The 20,582-nt window shown below is 53.5% G+C and overlaps 46 non-coding genes across 46 annotated transcripts; 9 read left to right on the forward strand and 37 right to left on the reverse strand.

The window, feature by feature from the left end:
• Positions 1-144: 144 nt before the first annotated feature.
• On the reverse strand, positions 145-217 carry Trnam-cau (transfer RNA methionine (anticodon CAU)). Its single transcript has one exon. It is a non-coding gene; the product is annotated as a tRNA-Met (tRNA).
• Positions 218-1,030: 813 nt separating this feature from the next.
• Trnag-ucc (transfer RNA glycine (anticodon UCC)) lies at positions 1,031-1,102 on the forward strand. Its single transcript has one exon. It is a non-coding gene; the product is annotated as a tRNA-Gly (tRNA).
• A 278-nt stretch (positions 1,103-1,380) lies between these two features.
• Positions 1,381-1,462, reverse strand: Trnas-aga (transfer RNA serine (anticodon AGA)). Its single transcript has one exon. It is a non-coding gene; the product is annotated as a tRNA-Ser (tRNA).
• Positions 1,463-1,602: 140 nt separating this feature from the next.
• On the reverse strand, positions 1,603-1,675 carry Trnak-uuu (transfer RNA lysine (anticodon UUU)). Its single transcript has one exon. It is a non-coding gene; the product is annotated as a tRNA-Lys (tRNA).
• A 279-nt stretch (positions 1,676-1,954) lies between these two features.
• Positions 1,955-2,026, reverse strand: Trnae-uuc (transfer RNA glutamic acid (anticodon UUC)). The gene has a single exon. It is a non-coding gene; the product is annotated as a tRNA-Glu (tRNA).
• A 322-nt stretch (positions 2,027-2,348) lies between these two features.
• Trnam-cau (transfer RNA methionine (anticodon CAU)) lies at positions 2,349-2,421 on the reverse strand. Its single transcript has one exon. It is a non-coding gene; the product is annotated as a tRNA-Met (tRNA).
• Positions 2,422-3,234: 813 nt separating this feature from the next.
• Positions 3,235-3,306, forward strand: Trnag-ucc (transfer RNA glycine (anticodon UCC)). The gene has a single exon. It is a non-coding gene; the product is annotated as a tRNA-Gly (tRNA).
• Positions 3,307-3,584: 278 nt separating this feature from the next.
• Positions 3,585-3,666, reverse strand: Trnas-aga (transfer RNA serine (anticodon AGA)). The gene has a single exon. It is a non-coding gene; the product is annotated as a tRNA-Ser (tRNA).
• A 140-nt stretch (positions 3,667-3,806) lies between these two features.
• Positions 3,807-3,879, reverse strand: Trnak-uuu (transfer RNA lysine (anticodon UUU)). The gene has a single exon. It is a non-coding gene; the product is annotated as a tRNA-Lys (tRNA).
• A 279-nt stretch (positions 3,880-4,158) lies between these two features.
• On the reverse strand, positions 4,159-4,230 carry Trnae-uuc (transfer RNA glutamic acid (anticodon UUC)). The gene has a single exon. It is a non-coding gene; the product is annotated as a tRNA-Glu (tRNA).
• Positions 4,231-4,552: 322 nt separating this feature from the next.
• Trnam-cau (transfer RNA methionine (anticodon CAU)) lies at positions 4,553-4,625 on the reverse strand. Its single transcript has one exon. It is a non-coding gene; the product is annotated as a tRNA-Met (tRNA).
• An 813-nt stretch (positions 4,626-5,438) lies between these two features.
• On the forward strand, positions 5,439-5,510 carry Trnag-ucc (transfer RNA glycine (anticodon UCC)). The gene has a single exon. It is a non-coding gene; the product is annotated as a tRNA-Gly (tRNA).
• Positions 5,511-5,788: 278 nt separating this feature from the next.
• On the reverse strand, positions 5,789-5,870 carry Trnas-aga (transfer RNA serine (anticodon AGA)). The gene has a single exon. It is a non-coding gene; the product is annotated as a tRNA-Ser (tRNA).
• Positions 5,871-6,010: 140 nt separating this feature from the next.
• Trnak-uuu (transfer RNA lysine (anticodon UUU)) lies at positions 6,011-6,083 on the reverse strand. Its single transcript has one exon. It is a non-coding gene; the product is annotated as a tRNA-Lys (tRNA).
• A 279-nt stretch (positions 6,084-6,362) lies between these two features.
• On the reverse strand, positions 6,363-6,434 carry Trnae-uuc (transfer RNA glutamic acid (anticodon UUC)). The gene has a single exon. It is a non-coding gene; the product is annotated as a tRNA-Glu (tRNA).
• Positions 6,435-6,756: 322 nt separating this feature from the next.
• Positions 6,757-6,829, reverse strand: Trnam-cau (transfer RNA methionine (anticodon CAU)). The gene has a single exon. It is a non-coding gene; the product is annotated as a tRNA-Met (tRNA).
• An 813-nt stretch (positions 6,830-7,642) lies between these two features.
• Positions 7,643-7,714, forward strand: Trnag-ucc (transfer RNA glycine (anticodon UCC)). The gene has a single exon. It is a non-coding gene; the product is annotated as a tRNA-Gly (tRNA).
• A 278-nt stretch (positions 7,715-7,992) lies between these two features.
• On the reverse strand, positions 7,993-8,074 carry Trnas-aga (transfer RNA serine (anticodon AGA)). Its single transcript has one exon. It is a non-coding gene; the product is annotated as a tRNA-Ser (tRNA).
• Positions 8,075-8,214: 140 nt separating this feature from the next.
• Trnak-uuu (transfer RNA lysine (anticodon UUU)) lies at positions 8,215-8,287 on the reverse strand. The gene has a single exon. It is a non-coding gene; the product is annotated as a tRNA-Lys (tRNA).
• Positions 8,288-8,566: 279 nt separating this feature from the next.
• Trnae-uuc (transfer RNA glutamic acid (anticodon UUC)) lies at positions 8,567-8,638 on the reverse strand. The gene has a single exon. It is a non-coding gene; the product is annotated as a tRNA-Glu (tRNA).
• A 322-nt stretch (positions 8,639-8,960) lies between these two features.
• Trnam-cau (transfer RNA methionine (anticodon CAU)) lies at positions 8,961-9,033 on the reverse strand. Its single transcript has one exon. It is a non-coding gene; the product is annotated as a tRNA-Met (tRNA).
• Positions 9,034-9,846: 813 nt separating this feature from the next.
• Positions 9,847-9,918, forward strand: Trnag-ucc (transfer RNA glycine (anticodon UCC)). The gene has a single exon. It is a non-coding gene; the product is annotated as a tRNA-Gly (tRNA).
• Positions 9,919-10,196: 278 nt separating this feature from the next.
• Trnas-aga (transfer RNA serine (anticodon AGA)) lies at positions 10,197-10,278 on the reverse strand. Its single transcript has one exon. It is a non-coding gene; the product is annotated as a tRNA-Ser (tRNA).
• A 140-nt stretch (positions 10,279-10,418) lies between these two features.
• Trnak-uuu (transfer RNA lysine (anticodon UUU)) lies at positions 10,419-10,491 on the reverse strand. Its single transcript has one exon. It is a non-coding gene; the product is annotated as a tRNA-Lys (tRNA).
• Positions 10,492-10,770: 279 nt separating this feature from the next.
• Trnae-uuc (transfer RNA glutamic acid (anticodon UUC)) lies at positions 10,771-10,842 on the reverse strand. The gene has a single exon. It is a non-coding gene; the product is annotated as a tRNA-Glu (tRNA).
• A 322-nt stretch (positions 10,843-11,164) lies between these two features.
• On the reverse strand, positions 11,165-11,237 carry Trnam-cau (transfer RNA methionine (anticodon CAU)). Its single transcript has one exon. It is a non-coding gene; the product is annotated as a tRNA-Met (tRNA).
• Positions 11,238-12,050: 813 nt separating this feature from the next.
• On the forward strand, positions 12,051-12,122 carry Trnag-ucc (transfer RNA glycine (anticodon UCC)). Its single transcript has one exon. It is a non-coding gene; the product is annotated as a tRNA-Gly (tRNA).
• A 278-nt stretch (positions 12,123-12,400) lies between these two features.
• Trnas-aga (transfer RNA serine (anticodon AGA)) lies at positions 12,401-12,482 on the reverse strand. Its single transcript has one exon. It is a non-coding gene; the product is annotated as a tRNA-Ser (tRNA).
• A 140-nt stretch (positions 12,483-12,622) lies between these two features.
• On the reverse strand, positions 12,623-12,695 carry Trnak-uuu (transfer RNA lysine (anticodon UUU)). Its single transcript has one exon. It is a non-coding gene; the product is annotated as a tRNA-Lys (tRNA).
• A 279-nt stretch (positions 12,696-12,974) lies between these two features.
• On the reverse strand, positions 12,975-13,046 carry Trnae-uuc (transfer RNA glutamic acid (anticodon UUC)). The gene has a single exon. It is a non-coding gene; the product is annotated as a tRNA-Glu (tRNA).
• A 322-nt stretch (positions 13,047-13,368) lies between these two features.
• Trnam-cau (transfer RNA methionine (anticodon CAU)) lies at positions 13,369-13,441 on the reverse strand. Its single transcript has one exon. It is a non-coding gene; the product is annotated as a tRNA-Met (tRNA).
• Positions 13,442-14,254: 813 nt separating this feature from the next.
• Trnag-ucc (transfer RNA glycine (anticodon UCC)) lies at positions 14,255-14,326 on the forward strand. Its single transcript has one exon. It is a non-coding gene; the product is annotated as a tRNA-Gly (tRNA).
• A 278-nt stretch (positions 14,327-14,604) lies between these two features.
• Trnas-aga (transfer RNA serine (anticodon AGA)) lies at positions 14,605-14,686 on the reverse strand. Its single transcript has one exon. It is a non-coding gene; the product is annotated as a tRNA-Ser (tRNA).
• A 140-nt stretch (positions 14,687-14,826) lies between these two features.
• On the reverse strand, positions 14,827-14,899 carry Trnak-uuu (transfer RNA lysine (anticodon UUU)). The gene has a single exon. It is a non-coding gene; the product is annotated as a tRNA-Lys (tRNA).
• Positions 14,900-15,178: 279 nt separating this feature from the next.
• Positions 15,179-15,250, reverse strand: Trnae-uuc (transfer RNA glutamic acid (anticodon UUC)). Its single transcript has one exon. It is a non-coding gene; the product is annotated as a tRNA-Glu (tRNA).
• Positions 15,251-15,572: 322 nt separating this feature from the next.
• On the reverse strand, positions 15,573-15,645 carry Trnam-cau (transfer RNA methionine (anticodon CAU)). The gene has a single exon. It is a non-coding gene; the product is annotated as a tRNA-Met (tRNA).
• Positions 15,646-16,458: 813 nt separating this feature from the next.
• Trnag-ucc (transfer RNA glycine (anticodon UCC)) lies at positions 16,459-16,530 on the forward strand. The gene has a single exon. It is a non-coding gene; the product is annotated as a tRNA-Gly (tRNA).
• A 278-nt stretch (positions 16,531-16,808) lies between these two features.
• On the reverse strand, positions 16,809-16,890 carry Trnas-aga (transfer RNA serine (anticodon AGA)). Its single transcript has one exon. It is a non-coding gene; the product is annotated as a tRNA-Ser (tRNA).
• A 139-nt stretch (positions 16,891-17,029) lies between these two features.
• Trnak-uuu (transfer RNA lysine (anticodon UUU)) lies at positions 17,030-17,102 on the reverse strand. Its single transcript has one exon. It is a non-coding gene; the product is annotated as a tRNA-Lys (tRNA).
• Positions 17,103-17,381: 279 nt separating this feature from the next.
• Trnae-uuc (transfer RNA glutamic acid (anticodon UUC)) lies at positions 17,382-17,453 on the reverse strand. Its single transcript has one exon. It is a non-coding gene; the product is annotated as a tRNA-Glu (tRNA).
• A 322-nt stretch (positions 17,454-17,775) lies between these two features.
• Trnam-cau (transfer RNA methionine (anticodon CAU)) lies at positions 17,776-17,848 on the reverse strand. The gene has a single exon. It is a non-coding gene; the product is annotated as a tRNA-Met (tRNA).
• An 813-nt stretch (positions 17,849-18,661) lies between these two features.
• On the forward strand, positions 18,662-18,733 carry Trnag-ucc (transfer RNA glycine (anticodon UCC)). The gene has a single exon. It is a non-coding gene; the product is annotated as a tRNA-Gly (tRNA).
• A 278-nt stretch (positions 18,734-19,011) lies between these two features.
• On the reverse strand, positions 19,012-19,093 carry Trnas-aga (transfer RNA serine (anticodon AGA)). Its single transcript has one exon. It is a non-coding gene; the product is annotated as a tRNA-Ser (tRNA).
• Positions 19,094-19,232: 139 nt separating this feature from the next.
• Positions 19,233-19,305, reverse strand: Trnak-uuu (transfer RNA lysine (anticodon UUU)). Its single transcript has one exon. It is a non-coding gene; the product is annotated as a tRNA-Lys (tRNA).
• Positions 19,306-19,584: 279 nt separating this feature from the next.
• On the reverse strand, positions 19,585-19,656 carry Trnae-uuc (transfer RNA glutamic acid (anticodon UUC)). Its single transcript has one exon. It is a non-coding gene; the product is annotated as a tRNA-Glu (tRNA).
• A 322-nt stretch (positions 19,657-19,978) lies between these two features.
• On the reverse strand, positions 19,979-20,051 carry Trnam-cau (transfer RNA methionine (anticodon CAU)). The gene has a single exon. It is a non-coding gene; the product is annotated as a tRNA-Met (tRNA).
• Between the last annotated feature and the right edge of the window lie 531 nt (positions 20,052-20,582).

The following is a 20,582-nucleotide window of genomic DNA, read 5'->3' on the forward strand; positions in this document are numbered from 1 at the left end:
AGGTCAAAGCTGTACCTTGCCATAGCTGGATGTAAACATTTTGACGCTGAGGCGTGGACTCCTTGTGGATAACAAACGACAATTCAGTTCGTTCCCTAGCAACAGCAACGCCGTTAATTCAGCCATGATGTACAGCAAATTATATGCCCCGGGTGAGGATCGAACTCACGACCTTAAGATTATGAGACTTACGCGCTGCCCACTGCGCTACCGAGGCACGTCTGCAACCAACGTCCCAGGAAACTTGGTAAGCCTCGCATATTAGAGATAGACAGTTTGCGCTTTCTCAAGAATCTGTTGTGTTGCTACACGTGCTTTCCCGAATTGCTAGATTAAACTGCTGCCGCGGCTTTTCCAACGGAAAGCAGCACTGCCTGAGGTTACAGTACATCGCCCTTGCGGCACCTGAACACAGCGGCCTGTAGGGCCAGGCTGACGCTAGAGTTCAGAAATAGCACGCGTCCGTCCAAGTACGGTCTCTTGCGTGCTGCGTGTTTGGTTCTTCTCACAGCGAATCCTGCTATACATTTCTGAGGCTGACGCAGCTCAAACGAGCAATCGGCGCGGCAGCATTATAGCGAGAACAGCAAAACGATGCATCGGCCGGGAATCGAACCCGGGCCGCCCGCGTGGTAGGCGAACAACCTGCCGCTTTTTTTGTTGTTGTTCTCATTTTTTTAGTTGCATTTGTTGGGGGCGGTCGACCGTGCTTCCCGAGCATATTCCAGAGTAGCTGTCTGCAGGGAAAGTGGGATTGCCACCCAACGACGCCGGATACAACCGAAAAAAGTGCTACACACGCGGAGTCCCCCACTACACTGCCTTAAAGCGACCGCTCATCACTATCGTGTGAGTAACCTTGCGGCCGCGGCGACGAGTCTTGCCCAAAGACGCAGCGTGCGTGGAGGCGCTGCCCGAACGCGTGTGGATGCACCCTCCTACCTCGTAAAGCGCCTACAGCTACTATCACCGTGGGCCGCTGCCGGCGGGCGGGAAGCCGACACAGCGCGGCGTCACGGGCAGCGGCTGTGCGGTGGTGGTGTAATGGTGAGCATAGTTGCCTTCCAAGCAGTTGATCCGGGTTCGATTCCCGGCCACCGCAACGGGCGCAAATTTTTACGTATGAGTATGTGAGCCACGTGCTGTTAAATTAACGTTTTCTTTCCGTCGTTGCTCCACGCAGGCCATCCTGTAGTATGTCCCGACTTGTCCCGACTTTGCTCGGCTGACGCGAAAGCTGACGCTTGGAATTCGCCCTTATCAAGAGGACAGGCGATATAAACGGCTGTGAGAGGTGAGGTGTAGCGAAGTACCAAAACGACAGGCAAACTGCGAAATTTTCTGCTCCTTCTTCTTAAACAAAAAAATAAAAAAAAGAGACGCAGTCGGTAGGACTCGAACCTACGCTCCCAGAGGGAATCTGATTTCTAGTCAGACGCCTTAACCACTCGGCCACGACTGCTCGCAGCCAAAAAGTTCCCTCGAATCGTGAAAACTCAAACCGTTCTGCGCAGTATGTTGACAGGAAACGAACTCCGTGCACTGATTACGGCAGGGCTACCAGCGCTACGAGACGAGCCATTACGGAAGCGTTAAAATCTTCGCCCGGACAGGGACTCGAACCCTGGACCCTTAGGTTAAAAGCCTAATGCTCTACCGACTGAGCTATCCGGGCTCACACTTGTTGGGGGATGGAGCAGCTGCAGGCAATGTGAATAACTGGAACGCGTAATTGCTGGCTTCTGGCGCAACTGGCGACTTCACCGACTTGCCACTGACGCTGGTAGCAGCCCAACAGCGGACCAGTGCCTCTTCTCCCTTTATCCCGGTGCTGACAGTAATTGCATCTCGTGCCTTTTTTCCCCGATTACGCTCGGTTGAAGCTCCGGAAGGAGGGCGACAAACGAGGGTTGGAGGGCCAAAACATGGAGGGTCGTGTGCGCAAAAACTTCGCTTCCGGTACCGGGAATCGAACCCTGGCCTCCTGGGTGAAAGCCAGGTATCCTAGCCACTAGACCACACCGGATTTGCTCGATAAGTGTCAGATTTACTCCCTCTCCTCTGGCATTTCGTGCTGAATCCGGACTCAGTGGTGTTCTCTGTTTGCGAGCATATTTGCGCCTACAGACTGGCATGGCGCACAGCTCGAAACTGACTATTCATTGCTGTTTGCATCATATTTTACTCATAACAGGGGAGGAGAAAGGTCAAAGCTGTACCTTGCCATAGCTGGATGTAAACATTTTGACGCTGAGGCGTGGACTCCTTGTGGATAACAAACGACAATTCAGTTCGTTCCCTAGCAACAGCAACGCCGTTAATTCAGCCATGATGTACAGCAAATTATATGCCCCGGGTGAGGATCGAACTCACGACCTTAAGATTATGAGACTTACGCGCTGCCCACTGCGCTACCGAGGCACGTCTGCAACCAACGTCCCAGGAAACTTGGTAAGCCTCGCATATTAGAGATAGACAGTTTGCGCTTTCTCAAGAATCTGTTGTGTTGCTACACGTGCTTTCCCGAATTGCTAGATTAAACTGCTGCCGCGGCTTTTCCAACGGAAAGCAGCACTGCCTGAGGTTACAGTACATCGCCCTTGCGGCCCCTGAACACAGCGGCCTGTAGGGCCAGGCTGACGCTAGAGTTCAGAAATAGCACGCGTCCGTCCAAGTACGGTCTCTTGCGTGCTGCGTGTTTGGTTCTTCTCACAGCGAATCCTGCTATACATTTCTGAGGCTGACGCAGCTCAAACGAGCAATCGGCGCGGCAGCATTATAGCGAGAACAGCAAAACGATGCATCGGCCGGGAATCGAACCCGGGCCGCCCGCGTGGTAGGCGAACAACCTGCCGCTTTTTTTGTTGTTGTTCTCATTTTTTTAGTTGCATTTGTTGGGGGCGGTCGACCGTGCTTCCCGAGCATATTCCAGAGTAGCTGTCTGCAGGGAAAGTGGGATTGCCACCCAACGACGCCGGATACAACCGAAAAAAGTGCTACACACGCGGAGTCCCCCACTACACTGCCTTAAAGCGACCGCTCATCACTATCGTGTGAGTAACCTTGCGGCCGCGGCGACGAGTCTTGCCCAAAGACGCAGCGTGCGTGGAGGCGCTGCCCGAACGCGTGTGGATGCACCCTCCTACCTCGTAAAGCGCCTACAGCTACTATCACCGTGGGCCGCTGCCGGCGGGCGGGAAGCCGACACAGCGCGGCGTCACGGGCAGCGGCTGTGCGGTGGTGGTGTAATGGTGAGCATAGTTGCCTTCCAAGCAGTTGATCCGGGTTCGATTCCCGGCCACCGCAACGGGCGCAAATTTTTACGTATGAGTATGTGAGCCACGTGCTGTTAAATTAACGTTTTCTTTCCGTCGTTGCTCCACGCAGGCCATCCTGTAGTATGTCCCGACTTGTCCCGACTTTGCTCGGCTGACGCGAAAGCTGACGCTTGGAATTCGCCCTTATCAAGAGGACAGGCGATATAAACGGCTGTGAGAGGTGAGGTGTAGCGAAGTACCAAAACGACAGGCAAACTGCGAAATTTTCTGCTCCTTCTTCTTAAACAAAAAAATAAAAAAAAGAGACGCAGTCGGTAGGACTCGAACCTACGCTCCCAGAGGGAATCTGATTTCTAGTCAGACGCCTTAACCACTCGGCCACGACTGCTCGCAGCCAAAAAGTTCCCTCGAATCGTGAAAACTCAAACCGTTCTGCGCAGTATGTTGACAGGAAACGAACTCCGTGCACTGATTACGGCAGGGCTACCAGCGCTACGAGACGAGCCATTACGGAAGCGTTAAAATCTTCGCCCGGACAGGGACTCGAACCCTGGACCCTTAGGTTAAAAGCCTAATGCTCTACCGACTGAGCTATCCGGGCTCACACTTGTTGGGGGATGGAGCAGCTGCAGGCAATGTGAATAACTGGAACGCGTAATTGCTGGCTTCTGGCGCAACTGGCGACTTCACCGACTTGCCACTGACGCTGGTAGCAGCCCAACAGCGGACCAGTGCCTCTTCTCCCTTTATCCCGGTGCTGACAGTAATTGCATCTCGTGCCTTTTTTCCCCGATTACGCTCGGTTGAAGCTCCGGAAGGAGGGCGACAAACGAGGGTTGGAGGGCCAAAACATGGAGGGTCGTGTGCGCAAAAACTTCGCTTCCGGTACCGGGAATCGAACCCTGGCCTCCTGGGTGAAAGCCAGGTATCCTAGCCACTAGACCACACCGGATTTGCTCGATAAGTGTCAGATTTACTCCCTCTCCTCTGGCATTTCGTGCTGAATCCGGACTCAGTGGTGTTCTCTGTTTGCGAGCATATTTGCGCCTACAGACTGGCATGGCGCACAGCTCGAAACTGACTATTCATTGCTGTTTGCATCATATTTTACTCATAACAGGGGAGGAGAAAGGTCAAAGCTGTACCTTGCCATAGCTGGATGTAAACATTTTGACGCTGAGGCGTGGACTCCTTGTGGATAACAAACGACAATTCAGTTCGTTCCCTAGCAACAGCAACGCCGTTAATTCAGCCATGATGTACAGCAAATTATATGCCCCGGGTGAGGATCGAACTCACGACCTTAAGATTATGAGACTTACGCGCTGCCCACTGCGCTACCGAGGCACGTCTGCAACCAACGTCCCAGGAAACTTGGTAAGCCTCGCATATTAGAGATAGACAGTTTGCGCTTTCTCAAGAATCTGTTGTGTTGCTACACGTGCTTTCCCGAATTGCTAGATTAAACTGCTGCCGCGGCTTTTCCAACGGAAAGCAGCACTGCCTGAGGTTACAGTACATCGCCCTTGCGGCCCCTGAACACAGCGGCCTGTAGGGCCAGGCTGACGCTAGAGTTCAGAAATAGCACGCGTCCGTCCAAGTACGGTCTCTTGCGTGCTGCGTGTTTGGTTCTTCTCACAGCGAATCCTGCTATACATTTCTGAGGCTGACGCAGCTCAAACGAGCAATCGGCGCGGCAGCATTATAGCGAGAACAGCAAAACGATGCATCGGCCGGGAATCGAACCCGGGCCGCCCGCGTGGTAGGCGAACAACCTGCCGCTTTTTTTGTTGTTGTTCTCATGTTTTTAGTTGCATTTGTTGGGGGCGGTCGACCGTGCTTCCCGAGCATATTCCAGAGTAGCTGTCTGCAGGGAAAGTGGGATTGCCACCCAACGACGCCGGATACAACCGAAAAAAGTGCTACACACGCGGAGTCCCCCACTACACTGCCTTAAAGCGACCGCTCATCACTATCGTGTGAGTAACCTTGCGGCCGCGGCGACGAGTCTTGCCCAAAGACGCAGCGTGCGTGGAGGCGCTGCCCGAACGCGTGTGGATGCACCCTCCTACCTCGTAAAGCGCCTACAGCTACTATCACCGTGGGCCGCTGCCGTCGGGCGGGAAGCCGACACAGCGCGGCGTCACGGGCAGCGGCTGTGCGGTGGTGGTGTAATGGTGAGCATAGTTGCCTTCCAAGCAGTTGATCCGGGTTCGATTCCCGGCCACCGCAACGGGCGCAAATTTTTACGTATGAGTATGTGAGCCACGTGCTGTTAAATTAACGTTTTCTTTCCGTCGTTGCTCCACGCAGGCCATCCTGTAGTATGTCCCGACTTGTCCCGACTTTGCTCGGCTGACGCGAAAGCTGACGCTTGGAATTCGCCCTTATCAAGAGGACAGGCGATATAAACGGCTGTGAGAGGTGAGGTGTAGCGAAGTACCAAAACGACAGGCAAACTGCGAAATTTTCTGCTCCTTCTTCTTAAACAAAAAAATAAAAAAAAGAGACGCAGTCGGTAGGACTCGAACTTACGCTCCCAGAGGGAATCTGATTTCTAGTCAGACGCCTTAACCACTCGGCCACGACTGCTCGCAGCCAAAATGTTCCCTCGAATCGTGAAAACTCAAACCGTTCTGCGCAGTATGTTGACAGGAAACGAACTCCGTGCACTGATTACGGCAGGGCTACCAGCGCTACGAGACGAGCCATTACGGAAGCGTTAAAATCTTCGCCCGGACAGGGACTCGAACCCTGGACCCTTAGGTTAAAAGCCTAAGGCTCTACCGACTGAGCTATCCGGGCTCACACTTGTTGGGGGATGGAGCAGCTGCAGGCAATGTGAATAACTGGAACGCGTAATTGCTGGCTTCTGGCGCAACTGGCGACTTCACCGACTTGCCACTGACGCTGGTAGCAGCCCAACAGCGGACCAGTGCCTCTTCTCCCTTTATCCCGGTGCTGACAGTAATTGCATCTCGTGCCTTTTTTCCCCGATTACGCTCGGTTGAAGCTCCGGAAGGAGGGCGACAAACGAGGGTTGGAGGGCCAAAACATGGAGGGTCGTGTGCGCAAAAACTTCGCTTCCGGTACCGGGAATCGAACCCTGGCCTCCTGGGTGAAAGCCAGGTATCCTAGCCACTAGACCACACCGGATTTGCTCGATAAGTGTCAGATTTACTCCCTCTCCTCTGGCATTTCGTGCTGAATCCGGACTCAGTGGTGTTCTCTGTTTGCGAGCATATTTGCGCCTACAGACTGGCATGGCGCACAGCTCGAAACTGACTATTCATTGCTGTTTGCATCATATTTTACTCATAACAGGGGAGGAGAAAGGTCAAAGCTGTACCTTGCCATAGCTGGATGTAAACATTTTGACGCTGAGGCGTGGACTCCTTGTGGATAACAAACGACAATTCAGTTCGTTCCCTAGCAACAGCAACGCCGTTAATTCAGCCATGATGTACAGCAAATTATATGCCCCGGGTGAGGATCGAACTCACGACCTTAAGATTATGAGACTTACGCGCTGCCCACTGCGCTACCGAGGCACGTCTGCAACCAACGTCCCAGGAAACTTGGTAAGCCTCGCATATTAGAGATAGACAGTTTGCGCTTTCTCAAGAATCTGTTGTGTTGCTACACGTGCTTTCCCGAATTGCTAGATTAAACTGCTGCCGCGGCTTTTCCAACGGAAAGCAGCACTGCCTGAGGTTACAGTACATCGCCCTTGCGGCACCTGAACACAGCGGCCTGTAGGGCCAGGCTGACGCTAGAGTTCAGAAATAGCACGCGTCCGTCCAAGTACGGTCTCTTTCGTGCTGCGTGTTTGGTTCTTCTCACAGCGAATCCTGCTATACATTTCTGAGGCTGACGCAGCTCAAACGAGCAATCGGCGCGGCAGCATTATAGCGAGAACAGCAAAACGATGCATCGGCCGGGAATCGAACCCGGGCCGCCCGCGTGGTAGGCGAACAACCTGCCGCTTTTTTTGTTGTTGTTCTCATTTTTTTAGTTGCATTTGTTGGGGGCGGTCGACCGTGCTTCCCGAGCATATTCCAGAGTAGCTGTCTGCAGGGAAAGTGGGATTGCCACCCAACGACGCCGGATACAACCGAAAAAAGTGCTACACACGCGGAGTCCCCCACTACACTGCCTTAAAGCGACCGCTCATCACTATCGTGTGAGTAACCTTGCGGCCGCGGCGACGAGTCTTGCCCAAAGACGCAGCGTGCGTGGAGGCGCTGCCCGAACGCGTGTGGATGCACCCTCCTACCTCGTAAAGCGCCTACAGCTACTATCACCGTGGGCCGCTGCCGGCGGGCGGGAAGCCGACACAGCGCGGCGTCACGGGCAGCGGCTGTGCGGTGGTGGTGTAATGGTGAGCATAGTTGCCTTCCAAGCAGTTGATCCGGGTTCGATTCCCGGCCACCGCAACGGGCGCAAATTTTTACGTATGAGTATGTGAGCCACGTGCTGTTAAATTAACGTTTTCTTTCCGTCGTTGCTCCACGCAGGCCATCCTGTAGTATGTCCCGACTTGTCCCGACTTTGCTCGGCTGACGCGAAAGCTGACGCTTGGAATTCGCCCTTATCAAGAGGACAGGCGATATAAACGGCTGTGAGAGGTGAGGTGTAGCGAAGTACCAAAACGACAGGCAAACTGCGAAATTTTCTGCTCCTTCTTCTTAAACAAAAAAATAAAAAAAAGAGACGCAGTCGGTAGGACTCGAACCTACGCTCCCAGAGGGAATCTGATTTCTAGTCAGACGCCTTAACCACTCGGCCACGACTGCTCGCAGCCAAAAAGTTCCCTCGAATCGTGAAAACTCAAACCGTTCTGCGCAGTATGTTGACAGGAAACGAACTCCGTGCACTGATTACGGCAGGGCTACCAGCGCTACGAGACGAGCCATTACGGAAGCGTTAAAATCTTCGCCCGGACAGGGACTCGAACCCTGGACCCTTAGGTTAAAAGCCTAATGCTCTACCGACTTAGCTATCCGGGCTCACACTTGTTGGGGGATGGAGCAGCTGCAGGCAATGTGAATAACTGGAACGCGTAATTGCTGGCTTCTGGCGCAACTGGCGACTTCACCGACTTGCCACTGACGCTGGTAGCAGCCCAACAGCGGACCAGTGCCTCTTCTCCCTTTATCCCGGTGCTGACAGTAATTGCATCTCGTGCCTTTTTTCCCCGATTACGCTCGGTTGAAGCTCCGGAAGGAGGGCGACAAACGAGGGTTGGAGGGCCAAAACATGGAGGGTCGTGTGCGCAAAAACTTCGCTTCCGGTACCGGGAATCGAACCCTGGCCTCCTGGGTGAAAGCCAGGTATCCTAGCCACTAGACCACACCGGATTTGCTCGATAAGTGTCAGATTTACTCCCTCTCCTCTGGCATTTCGTGCTGAATCCGGACTCAGTGGTGTTCTCTGTTTGCGAGCATATTTGCGCCTACAGACTGGCATGGCGCACAGCTCGAAACTGACTATTCATTGCTGTTTGCATCATATTTTACTCATAACAGGGGAGGAGAAAGGTCAAAGCTGTACCTTGCCATAGCTGGATGTAAACATTTTGACGCTGAGGCGTGGACTCCTTGTGGATAACAAACGACAATTCAGTTCGTTCCCTAGCAACAGCAACGCCGTTAATTCAGCCATGATGTACAGCAAATTATATGCCCCGGGTGAGGATCGAACTCACGACCTTAAGATTATGAGACTTACGCGCTGCCCACTGCGCTACCGAGGCACGTCTGCAACCAACGTCCCAGGAAACTTGGTAAGCCTCGCATATTAGAGATAGACAGTTTGCGCTTTCTCAAGAATCTGTTGTGTTGCTACACGTGCTTTCCCGAATTGCTAGATTAAACTGCTGCCGCGGCTTTTCCAACGGAAAGCAGCACTGCCTGAGGTTACAGTACATCGCCCTTGCGGCACCTGAACACAGCGGCCTGTAGGGCCAGGCTGACGCTAGAGTTCAGAAATAGCACGCGTCCGTCCAAGTACGGTCTCTTGCGTGCTGCGTGTTTGGTTCTTCTCACAGCGAATCCTGCTATACATTTCTGAGGCTGACGCAGCTCAAACGAGCAATCGGCGCGGCAGCATTATAGCGAGAACAGCAAAACGATGCATCGGCCGGGAATCGAACCCGGGCCGCCCGCGTGGTAGGCGAACAACCTGCCGCTTTTTTTGTTGTTGTTCTCATTTTTTTAGTTGCATTTGTTGGGGGCGGTCGACCGTGCTTCCCGAGCATATTCCAGAGTAGCTGTCTGCAGGGAAAGTGGGATTGCCACCCAACGACGCCGGATACAACCGAAAAAAGTGCTACACACGCGGAGTCCCCCACTACACTGCCTTAAAGCGACCGCTCATCACTATCGTGTGAGTAACCTTGCGGCCGCGGCGACGAGTCTTGCCCAAAGACGCAGCGTGCGTGGAGGCGCTGCCCGAACGCGTGTGGATGCACCCTCCTACCTCGTAAAGCGCCTACAGCTACTATCACCGTGGGCCGCTGCCGGCGGGCGGGAAGCCGACACTGCGCGGCGTCACGGGCAGCGGCTGTGCGGTGGTGGTGTAATGGTGAGCATAGTTGCCTTCCAAGCAGTTGATCCGGGTTCGATTCCCGGCCACCGCAACGGGCGCAAATTTTTACGTATGAGTATGTGAGCCACGTGCTGTTAAATTAACGTTTTCTTTCCGTCGTTGCTCCACGCAGGCCATCCTGTAGTATGTCCCGACTTGTCCCGACTTTGCTCGGCTGACGCGAAAGCTGACGCTTGGAATTCGCCCTTATCAAGAGGACAGGCGATATAAACGGCTGTGAGAGGTGAGGTGTAGCGAAGTACCAAAACGACAGGCAAACTGCGAAATTTTCTGCTCCTTCTTCTTAAACAAAAAAATAAAAAAAAGAGACGCAGTCGGTAGGACTCGAACTTACGCTCCCAGAGGGAATCTGATTTCTAGTCAGACGCCTTAACCACTCGGCCACGACTGCTCGCAGCCAAAATGTTCCCTCGAATCGTGAAAACTCAAACCGTTCTGCGCAGTATGTTGACAGGAAACGAACTCCGTGCACTGATTACGGCAGGGCTACCAGCGCTACGAGACGAGCCATTACGGAAGCGTTAAAATCTTCGCCCGGACAGGGACTCGAACCCTGGACCCTTAGGTTAAAAGCCTAAGGCTCTACCGACTGAGCTATCCGGGCTCACACTTGTTGGGGGATGGAGCAGCTGCAGGCAATGTGAATAACTGGAACGCGTAATTGCTGGCTTCTGGCGCAACTGGCGACTTCACCGACTTGCCACTGACGCTGGTAGCAGCCCAACAGCGGACCAGTGCCTCTTCTCCCTTTATCCCGGTGCTGACAGTAATTGCATCTCGTGCCTTTTTTCCCCGATTACGCTCGGTTGAAGCTCCGGAAGGAGGGCGACAAACGAGGGTTGGAGGGCCAAAACATGGAGGGTCGTGTGCGCAAAAACTTCGCTTCCGGTACCGGGAATCGAACCCTGGCCTCCTGGGTGAAAGCCAGGTATCCTAGCCACTAGACCACACCGGATTTGCTCGATAAGTGTCAGATTTACTCCCTCTCCTCTGGCATTTCGTGCTGAATCCGGACTCAGTGGTGTTCTCTGTTTGCGAGCATATTTGCGCCTACAGACTGGCATGGCGCACAGCTCGAAACTGACTATTCATTGCTGTTTGCATCATATTTTACTCATAACAGGGGAGGAGAAAGGTCAAAGCTGTACCTTGCCATAGCTGGATGTAAACATTTTGACGCTGAGGCGTGGACTCCTTGTGGATAACAAACGACAATTCAGTTCGTTCCCTAGCAACAGCAACGCCGTTAATTCAGCCATGATGTACAGCAAATTATATGCCCCGGGTGAGGATCGAACTCACGACCTTAAGATTATGAGACTTACGCGCTGCCCACTGCGCTACCGAGGCACGTCTGCAACCAACGTCCCAGGAAACTTGGTAAGCCTCGCATATTAGAGATAGACAGTTTGCGCTTTCTCAAGAATCTGTTGTGTTGCTACACGTGCTTTCCCGAATTGCTAGATTAAACTGCTGCCGCGGCTTTTCCAACGGAAAGCAGCACTGCCTGAGGTTACAGTACATCGCCCTTGCGGCACCTGAACACAGCGGCCTGTAGGGCCAGGCTGACGCTAGAGTTCAGAAATAGCACGCGTCCGTCCAAGTACGGTCTCTTTCGTGCTGCGTGTTTGGTTCTTCTCACAGCGAATCCTGCTATACATTTCTGAGGCTGACGCAGCTCAAACGAGCAATCGGCGCGGCAGCATTATAGCGAGAACAGCAAAACGATGCATCGGCCGGGAATCGAACCCGGGCCGCCCGCGTGGTAGGCGAACAACCTGCCGCTTTTTTTGTTGTTGTTCTCATTTTTTTAGTTGCATTTGTTGGGGGCGGTCGACCGTGCTTCCCGAGCATATTCCAGAGTAGCTGTCTGCAGGGAAAGTGGGATTGCCACCCAACGACGCCGGATACAACCGAAAAAAGTGCTACACACGCGGAGTCCCCCACTACACTGCCTTAAAGCGACCGCTCATCACTATCGTGTGAGTAACCTTGCGGCCGCGGCGACGAGTCTTGCCCAAAGACGCAGCGTGCGTGGAGGCGCTGCCCGAACGCGTGTGGATGCACCCTCCTACCTCGTAAAGCGCCTACAGCTACTATCACCGTGGGCCGCTGCCGGCGGGCGGGAAGCCGACACAGCGCGGCGTCACGGGCAGCGGCTGTGCGGTGGTGGTGTAATGGTGAGCATAGTTGCCTTCCAAGCAGTTGATCCGGGTTCGATTCCCGGCCACCGCAACGGGCGCAAATTTTTACGTATGAGTATGTGAGCCACGTGCTGTTAAATTAACGTTTTCTTTCCGTCGTTGCTCCACGCAGGCCATCCTGTAGTATGTCCCGACTTGTCCCGACTTTGCTCGGCTGACGCGAAAGCTGACGCTTGGAATTCGCCCTTATCAAGAGGACAGGCGATATAAACGGCTGTGAGAGGTGAGGTGTAGCGAAGTACCAAAACGACAGGCAAACTGCGAAATTTTCTGCTCCTTCTTCTTAAACAAAAAAATAAAAAAAAGAGACGCAGTCGGTAGGACTCGAACCTACGCTCCCAGAGGGAATCTGATTTCTAGTCAGACGCCTTAACCACTCGGCCACGACTGCTCGCAGCCAAAAAGTTCCCTCGAATCGTGAAAACTCAAACCGTTCTGCGCAGTATGTTGACAGGAAACGAACTCCGTGCACTGATTACGGCAGGGCTACCAGCGCTACGAGACGAGCCATTACGGAAGCGTTAAAATCTTCGCCCGGACAGGGACTCGAACCCTGGACCCTTAGGTTAAAAGCCTAATGCTCTACCGACTTAGCTATCCGGGCTCACACTTGTTGGGGGATGGAGCAGCTGCAGGCAATGTGAATAACTGGAACGCGTAATTGCTGGCTTCTGGCGCAACTGGCGACTTCACCGACTTGCCACTGACGCTGGTAGCAGCCCAACAGCGGACCAGTGCCTCTTCTCCCTTTATCCCGGTGCTGACAGTAATTGCATCTCGTGCCTTTTTTCCCCGATTACGCTCGGTTGAAGCTCCGGAAGGAGGGCGACAAACGAGGGTTGGAGGGCCAAAACATGGAGGGTCGTGTGCGCAAAAACTTCGCTTCCGGTACCGGGAATCGAACCCTGGCCTCCTGGGTGAAAGCCAGGTATCCTAGCCACTAGACCACACCGGATTTGCTCGATAAGTGTCAGATTTACTCCCTCTCCTCTGGCATTTCGTGCTGAATCCGGACTCAGTGGTGTTCTCTGTTTGCGAGCATATTTGCGCCTACAGACTGGCATGGCGCACAGCTCGAAACTGACTATTCATTGCTGTTTGCATCATATTTTACTCATAACAGGGGAGGAGAAAGGTCAAAGCTGTACCTTGCCATAGCTGGATGTAAACATTTTGACGCTGAGGCGTGGACTCCTTGTGGATAACAAACGACAATTCAGTTCGTTCCCTAGCAACAGCAACGCCGTTAATTCAGCCATGATGTACAGCAAATTATATGCCCCGGGTGAGGATCGAACTCACGACCTTAAGATTATGAGACTTACGCGCTGCCCACTGCGCTACCGAGGCACGTCTGCAACCAACGTCCCAGGAAACTTGGTAAGCCTCGCATATTAGAGATAGACAGTTTGCGCTTTCTCAAGAATCTGTTGTGTTGCTACACGTGCTTTCCCGAATTGCTAGATTAAACTGCTGCCGCGGCTTTTCCAACGGAAAGCAGCACTGCCTGAGGTTACAGTACATCGCCCTTGCGGCACCTGAACACAGCGGCCTGTAGGGCCAGGCTGACGCTAGAGTTCAGAAATAGCACGCGTCCGTCCAAGTACGGTCTCTTGCGTGCTGCGTGTTTGGTTCTTCTCACAGCGAATCCTGCTATACATTTCTGAGGCTGACGCAGCTCAAACGAGCAATCGGCGCGGCAGCATTATAGCGAGAACAGCAAAACGATGCATCGGCCGGGAATCGAACCCGGGCCGCCCGCGTGGTAGGCGAACAACCTGCCGCTTTTTTTGTTGTTGTTCTCATTTTTTTAGTTGCATTTGTTGGGGGCGGTCGACCGTGCTTCCCGAGCATATTCCAGAGTAGCTGTCTGCAGGGAAAGTGGGATTGCCACCCAACGACGCCGGATACAACCGAAAAAAGTGCTACACACGCGGAGTCCCCCACTACACTGCCTTAAAGCGACCGCTCATCACTATCGTGTGAGTAACCTTGCGGCCGCGGCGACGAGTCTTGCCCAAAGACGCAGCGTGCGTGGAGGCGCTGCCCGAACGCGTGTGGATGCACCCTCCTACCTCGTAAAGCGCCTACAGCTACTATCACCGTGGGCCGCTGCCGGCGGGCGGGAAGCCGACACAGCGCGGCGTCACGGGCAGCGGCTGTGCGGTGGTGGTGTAATGGTGAGCATAGTTGCCTTCCAAGCAGTTGATCCGGGTTCGATTCCCGGCCACCGCAACGGGCGCAAATTTTTACGTATGAGTATGTGAGCCACGTGCTGTTAAATTAACGTTTTCTTTCCGTCGTTGCTCCACGCAGGCCATCCTGTAGTATGTCCCGACTTGTCCCGACTTTGCTCGGCTGACGCGAAAGCTGACGCTTGGAATTCGCCCTTATCAAGAGGACAGGCGATATAAACGGCTGTGAGAGGTGAGGTGTAGCGAAGTACCAAAACGACAGGCAAACTGCGAAATTTTCTGCTCCTTCTTCTTAAACAAAAAAATAAAAAAAAGAGACGCAGTCGGTAGGACTCGAACCTACGCTCCCAGAGGGAATCTGATTTCTAGTCAGACGCCTTAACCACTCGGCCACGACTGCTCGCAGCCAAAAAGTTCCCTCGAATCGTGAAAACTCAAACCGTTCTGCGCAGTATGTTGACAGGAAACGAACTCCGTGCACTGATTACGGCAGGGCTACCAGCGCTACGAGACGAGCCATTACGGAAGCGTTAAAATCTTCGCCCGGACAGGGACTCGAAACCTGGACCCTTAGGTTAAAAGCCTAATGCTCTACCGACTTAGCTATCCGGGCTCACACTTGTTGGGGGATGGAGCAGCTGCAGGCAATGTGAATAACTGGAACGCGTAATTGCTGGCTTCTGGCGCAACTGGCGACTTCACCGACTTGCCACTGACGCTGGTAGCAGCCCAACAGCGGACCAGTGCCTCTTCTCCCTTTATCCCGGTGCTGACAGTAATTGCATCTCGTGCCTTTTTTCCCCGATTACGCTCGGTTGAAGCTCCGGAAGGAGGGCGACAAACGAGGGTTGGAGGGCCAAAACATGGAGGGTCGTGTGCGCAAAAACTTCGCTTCCGGTACCGGGAATCGAACCCTGGCCTCCTGGGTGAAAGCCAGGTATCCTAGCCACTAGACCACACCGGATTTGCTCGATAAGTGTCAGATTTACTCCCTCTCCTCTGGCATTTCGTGCTGAATCCGGACTCAGTGGTGTTCTCTGTTTGCGAGCATATTTGCGCCTACAGACTGGCATGGCGCACAGCTCGAAACTGACTATTCATTGCTGTTTGCATCATATTTTACTCATAACAGGGGAGGAGAAAGGTCAAAGCTGTACCTTGCCATAGCTGGATGTAAACATTTTGACGCTGAGGCGTGGACTCCTTGTGGATAACAAACGACAATTCAGTTCGTTCCCTAGCAACAGCAACGCCGTTAATTCAGCCATGATGTACAGCAAATTATATGCCCCGGGTGAGGATCGAACTCACGACCTTAAGATTATGAGACTTACGCGCTGCCCACTGCGCTACCGAGGCACGTCTGCAACCAACGTCCCAGGAAACTTGGTAAGCCTCGCATATTAGAGATAGACAGTTTGCGCTTTCTCAAGAATCTGTTGTGTTGCTACACGTGCTTTCCCGAATTGCTAGATTAAACTGCTGCCGCGGCTTTTCCAACGGAAAGCAGCACTGCCTGAGGTTACAGTACATCGCCCTTGCGGCACCTGAACACAGCGGCCTGTAGGGCCAGGCTGACGCTAGAGTTCAGAAATAGCACGCGTCCGTCCAAGTACGGTCTCTTGCGTGCTGCGTGTTTGGTTCTTCTCACAGCGAATCCTGCTATACATTTCTGAGGCTGACGCAGCTCAAACGAGCAATCGGCGCGGCAGCATTATAGCGAGAACAGCAAAACGATGCATCGGCCGGGAATCGAACCCGGGCCGCCCGCGTGGTAGGCGAACAACCTGCCGCTTTTTTTGTTGTTGTTCTCATTTTTTTAGTTGCATTTGTTGGGGGCGGTCGACCGTGCTTCCCGAGCATATTCCAGAGTAGCTGTCTGCAGGGAAAGTGGGATTGCCACCCAACGACGCCGGATACAACCGAAAAAAGTGCTACACACGCGGAGTCCCCCACTACACTGCCTTAAAGCGACCGCTCATCACTATCGCGTGAGTAACCTTGCGGCCGCGGCGACGAGTCTTGCCCAAAGACGCAGCGTGCGTGGAGGCGCTGCCCGAACGCGTGTGGATGCACCCTCCTACCTCGTAAAGCGCCTACAGCTACTATCACCGTGGGCCGCTGCCGGCGGGCGGGAAGCCGACACAGCGCGGCGTCACGGGCAGCGGCTGTGCGGTGGTGGTGTAATGGTGAGCATAGTTGCCTTCCAAGCAGTTGATCCGGGTTCGATTCCCGGCCACCGCAACGGGCGCAAATTTTTACGTATGAGTATGTGAGCCACGTGCTGTTAAATTAACGTTTTCTTTCCGTCGTTGCTCCACGCAGGCCATCCTGTAGTATGTCCCGACTTGTCCCGACTTTGCTCGGCTGACGCGAAAGCTGACGCTTGGAATTCGCCCTTATCAAGAGGACAGGCGATATAAAGGGCTGTGAGAGGTGAGGTGTAGCGAAGTACCAAAACGACAGGCAAACTGCGAAATTTTCTGCTCCTTCTTCTTAAACAAAAAAATAAAAAAAAGAGACGCAGTCTGTAGGACTCGAACCTACGCTCCCAGAGGGAATCAGATTTCTAGTCAGACGCCTTAACCACTCGGCCACGACTGCTCGCAGCCAAAAGTTCCCTCGAATCGTGAAAACTCAAACCGTTCTGCGCAGTATGTTGACAGGAAACGAACTCCGTGCACTGATTACGGCAGGGCTACCAGCGCTACGAGACGAGCCATTACGGAAGCGTTAAAATCTTCGCCCGGACAGGGACTCGAACCCTGGACCCTTAGGTTAAAAGCCTAATGCTCTACCGACTGAGCTATCCGGGCTCACACTTGTTGGGGGATGGAGCAGCTGCAGGCAATGTGAATAACTGGAACGCGTAATTGCTGGCTTCTGGCGCAACTGGCGACTTCACCGACTTGCCACTGACGCTGGTAGCAGCCCAACAGCGGACCAGTGCCTCTTCTCCCTTTATCCCGGTGCTGACAGTAATTGCATCTCGTGCCTTTTTTCCCCGATTACGCTCGGTTGAAGCTCCGGAAGGAGGGCGACAAACGAGGGTTGGAGGGCCAAAACATGGAGGGTCGTGTGCGCAAAAACTTCGCTTCCGGTACCGGGAATCGAACCCTGGCCTCCTGGGTGAAAGCCAGGTATCCTAGCCACTAGACCACACCGGATTTGCTCGATAAGTGTCAGATTTACTCCCTCTCCTCTGGCATTTCGTGCTGAATCCGGACTCAGTGGTGTTCTCTGTTTGCGAGCATATTTGCGCCTACAGACTGGCATGGCGCACAGCTCGAAACTGACTATTCATTGCTGTTTGCATCATATTTTACTCATAACAGGGGAGGAGAAAGGTCAAAGCTGTACCTTGCCATAGCTGGATGTAAACATTTTGACGCTGAGGCGTGGACTCCTTGTGGATAACAAACGACAATTCAGTTCGTTCCCTAGCAACAGCAACGCCGTTAATTCAGCCATGATGTACAGCAAATTATATGCCCCGGGTGAGGATCGAACTCACGACCTTAAGATTATGAGACTTACGCGCTGCCCACTGCGCTACCGAGGCACGTCTGCAACCAACGTCCCAGGAAACTTGGTAAGCCTCGCATATTAGAGATAGACAGTTTGCGCTTTCTCAAGAATCTGTTGTGTTGCTACACGTGCTTTCCCGAATTGCTAGATTAAACTGCTGCCGCGGCTTTTCCAACGGAAAGCAGCACTGCCTGAGGTTACAGTACATCGCCCTTGCGGCACCTGAACACAGCGGCCTGTAGGGCCAGGCTGACGCTAGAGTTCAGAAATAGCACGCGTCCGTCCAAGTACGGTCTCTTGCGTGCTGCGTGTTTGGTTCTTCTCACAGCGAATCCTGCTATACATTTCTGAGGCTGACGCAGCTCAAACGAGCAATCGGCGCGGCAGCATTATAGCGAGAACAGCAAAACGATGCATCGGCCGGGAATCGAACCCGGGCCGCCCGCGTGGTAGGCGAACAACCTGCCGCTTTTTTTGTTGTTGTTCTCATTTTTTTAGTTGCATTTGTTGGGGGCGGTCGACCGTGCTTCCCGAGCATATTCCAGAGTAGCTGTCTGCAGGGAAAGTGGGATTGCCACCCAACGACGCCGGATACAACCGAAAAAAGTGCTACACACGCGGAGTCCCCCACTACACTGCCTTAAAGCGACCGCTCATCACTATCGTGTGAGTAACCTTGCGGCCGCGGCGACGAGTCTTGCCCAAAGACGCAGCGTGCGTGGAGGCGCTGCCCGAACGCGTGTGGATGCACCCTCCTACCTCGTAAAGCGCCTACAGCTACTATCACCGTGGGCCGCTGCCGGCGGGCGGGAAGCCGACACAGCGCGGCGTCACGGGCAGCGGCTGTGCGGTGGTGGTGTAATGGTGAGCATAGTTGCCTTCCAAGCAGTTGATCCGGGTTCGATTCCCGGCCACCGCAACGGGCGCAAATTTTTACGTATGAGTATGTGAGCCACGTGCTGTTAAATTAACGTTTTCTTTCCGTCGTTGCTCCACGCAGGCCATCCTGTAGTATGTCCCGACTTGTCCCGACTTTGCTCGGCTGACGCGAAAGCTGACGCTTGGAATTCGCCCTTATCAAGAGGACAGGCGATATAAAGGGCTGTGAGAGGTGAGGTGTAGCGAAGTACCAAAACGACAGGCAAACTGCGAAATTTTCTGCTCCTTCTTCTTAAACAAAAAAATAAAAAAAAGAGACGCAGTCGGTAGGACTCGAACCTACGCTCCCAGAGGGAATCAGATTTCTAGTCAGACGCCTTAACCACTCGGCCACGACTGCTCGCAGCCAAAAGTTCCCTCGAATCGTGAAAACTCAAACCGTTCTGCGCAGTATGTTGACAGGAAACGAACTCCGTGCACTGATTACGGCAGGGCTACCAGCGCTACGAGACGAGCCATTACGGAAGCGTTAAAATCTTCGCCCGGACAGGGACTCGAACCCTGGACCCTTAGGTTAAAAGCCTAATGCTCTACCGACTGAGCTATCCGGGCTCACACTTGTTGGGGGATGGAGCAGCTGCAGGCAATGTGAATAACTGGAACGCGTAATTGCTGGCTTCTGGCGCAACTGGCGACTTCACCGACTTGCCACTGACGCTGGTAGCAGCCCAACAGCGGACCAGTGCCTCTTCTCCCTTTATCCCGGTGCTGACAGTAATTGCATCTCGTGCCTTTTTTCCCCGATTACGCTCGGTTGAAGCTCCGGAAGGAGGGCGACAAACGAGGGTTGGAGGGCCAAAACATGGAGGGTCGTGTGCGCAAAAACTTCGCTTCCGGTACCGGGAATCGAACCCTGGCCTCCTGGGTGAAAGCCAGGTATCCTAGCCACTAGACCACACCGGATTTGCTCGATAAGTGTCAGATTTACTCCCTCTCCTCTGGCATTTCGTGCTGAATCCGGACTCAGTGGTGTTCTCTGTTTGCGAGCATATTTGCGCCTACAGACTGGCATGGCGCACAGCTCGAAACTGACTATTCATTGCTGTTTGCATCATATTTTACTCATAACAGGGGAGGAGAAAGGTCAAAGCTGTACCTTGCCATAGCTGGATGTAAACATTTTGACGCTGAGGCGTGGACTCCTTGTGGATAACAAACGACAATTCAGTTCGTTCCCTAGCAACAGCAACGCCGTTAATTCAGCCATGATGTACAGCAAATTATATGCCCCGGGTGAGGATCGAACTCACGACCTTAAGATTATGAGACTTACGCGCTGCCCACTGCGCTACCGAGGCACGTCTGCAACCAACGTCCCAGGAAACTTGGTAAGCCTCGCATATTAGAGATAGACAGTTTGCGCTTTCTCAAGAATCTGTTGTGTTGCTACACGTGCTTTCCCGAATTGCTAGATTAAACTGCTGCCGCGGCTTTTCCAACGGAAAGCAGCACTGCCTGAGGTTACAGTACATCGCCCTTGCGGCACCTGAACACAGCGGCCTGTAGGGCCAGGCTGACGCTAGAGTTCAGAAATAGCACGCGTCCGTCCAAGTACGGTCTCTTGCGTGCTGCGTGTTTGGTTCTTCTCACAGCGAATCCTGCTATACATTTCTGAGGCTGACGCAGCTCAAACGAGCAATCGGCGCGGCAGCATTATAGCGAGAACAGCAAAACGATGCATCGGCCGGGAATCGAACCCGGGCCGCCCGCGTGGTAGGCGAACAACCTGCCGCTTTTTTTGTTGTTGTTCTCATTTTTTTAGTTGCATTTGTTGGGGGCGGTCGACCGTGCTTCCCGAGCATATTCCAGAGTAGCTGTCTGCAGGGAAA

This window comes from Schistocerca serialis, chromosome 4, assembly GCF_023864345.2.
Source record: "Schistocerca serialis cubense isolate TAMUIC-IGC-003099 chromosome 4, iqSchSeri2.2, whole genome shotgun sequence".
In the NCBI taxonomy this organism is placed as follows: Eukaryota; Metazoa; Arthropoda; class Insecta; order Orthoptera; family Acrididae; genus Schistocerca; species Schistocerca serialis.